We start from the raw sequence: 1895 nt of genomic DNA, 5'->3' as shown, positions 1-1895 counted from the left end.
ATTTCTGTGTCTGTCTTTTTATCTCTTCCCATATATATTTGATAGTGTATGTGTGTATTCATATATATATCTTTAAATTATTGCATCCCCACCACTTTCGTCATTATCATGAAATCCACCACCACCACCACCACCACCGCTCTACCCTCATTTTTGTCATCAACATCATCTCCACTATCATTATCTGTTTGTGCATTGAAATTAAACATGAGGTATTCCCTTTACCTCACTCTCCCTAATTCGAAGGAAAACTGCCCCATTTTAAATGGTTTTAGGTTTCCTCAGTTAAGCCCCAGCCATGCCTTCCTCCAAATTTCGTTGGAATTGTCAATTTACTTAAGTGGAAAGATTAAATTATTTCAGTGATTTTGTTTTCATTTATCAATTGTTTTGTGTTCTTTTTTTCGGAGGGGAAAAAAGCATTGAAAAAATGCAAATATTGTGGGTCTCTAATGTAATAAATATGTTTGTGAATGACAAATGATGTTTCTCGTACTTACCTTGCTAGCGATGTGGTTGTAGTCGGCAAATGAGAGGCGGAACGATAAATGAAAGCTGAGAGAGGGAGGGAGGGTGTGGCGTACATCCACGCACATATACATACACATTGGTAAATAGACATACGTAAAAATATATATGCACACCCTTATTTATTTAGTTTTACACTGACATACGCAAAGATAAAAATCTATAATGACATTAGTTGTGTAAGATTGCAAACTTGCAGTCAGCAAACACTGTTTAATTATGTTTAATGAAAATACACTCATAAACCAACTATATAGAAATAAAATGTATGTATAAAGAAATATATTGTCTTTTCTCAGAGATATAAACAATAGAATTTTTCCCGATTCTTTATGTACGTCACCAAAGGAAATCGGACTTGTTTTTATACATAACTATTCACCGCCGACACCGGCTCTTCTTTATCTGTCTGTGTGTCTCCAAGTCAAAATTTTTTTTCTCTCTTCTCTGATAAAGTAATTTTTTTAATACTAACTTATCTAGAAATTAACGAAATATTTCTACGCTTTATTGTATCACTAAGATATATGGTGAGATATGGCTATGAAAGACATTGCATTACGCTTATATTTGTAAAAAAACAGCAAGGAAACAAAAGAGAAAGAAAGAAGAAAAAAAATCCCTGGTCGAAACCTTTAAAAACCAGACAAAAATGCCTTGATCTGTTTACATTGTCTTAAAAACGTTTTCTTGTGATGAATGGTTGAGCAATCGGAATTATAGTAATAGTCATAATAGTAATAATATTTATAGTGAGAGTTGAGAGGACAAAACTGTGTTATTCAAAGTATATGTGTTGCTGAATTAATTAACCGATTTCGAAAAAGACGAATGAAAATACACAACAATAGAAACAGTTGAAAGAATTATTTCAAAACTCCCCTTAAATTAACACATATGACAAGGTAACTAAAAATTCTTCCTTACCACATCTGTATATTGATATTTGTATATAAATTTGTTTTATTGAATACACATACAAACATGCACGTTCATATGTGTATATGTGTTTTATATATATATATATATATATATATATAGACAAACACACACGTGTGTATGTATGCATATTACACTAATAAATTGTTATATGCACACTCACATATATCTTTAACGTAAAACTAATACACGTGAATTTATGATATTTATGTCAGAAAATATATTTATGAAACGTAAATTTATGTAAAATAGACCTTTCTGTATATATATATATACATATATATATATATATATAATTTGTGTATATACTCGTACGTATGTATTTATATTGATTTACACACAAAATTATATACATATATATACGTATAAATTGATATATCTGTTCACAAAATTTATAAATATGTACTATATATATATAATTTGTGAAT

General features: G+C 29.6%; 1 protein-coding gene across 2 annotated transcripts in view; it reads right to left on the bottom strand.

The window, feature by feature from the left end:
• Nucleotides 1-1518, bottom strand: part of LOC106873131 (oocyte zinc finger protein XlCOF6) — a 14354-nt gene extending 12836 nt beyond the window's left edge. The window contains exon 1 of one of the 2 annotated variants that reach the window (XM_052972811.1): nucleotides 1456-1518. The gene's annotated coding sequence lies outside the window, so the exon portion shown is untranslated. Of the gene's footprint in view, nucleotides 1-500; nucleotides 735-1455 lie in introns of those variants that run through there. The other variant, XM_014920358.2, reaches the window with a different exon arrangement.
• Between the last annotated feature and the right edge of the window lie 377 nt (nucleotides 1519-1895).

The sequence above is a fragment of the Octopus bimaculoides genome, chromosome 14, assembly GCF_001194135.2.
Source record: "Octopus bimaculoides isolate UCB-OBI-ISO-001 chromosome 14, ASM119413v2, whole genome shotgun sequence".
NCBI lineage: Eukaryota > Metazoa > Mollusca > Cephalopoda > Octopoda > Octopodidae > Octopus > Octopus bimaculoides.
The sequence above is the reverse complement of the archived record's forward strand: the minus strand, read 5'-3'. Positions and strand labels throughout refer to the sequence as shown.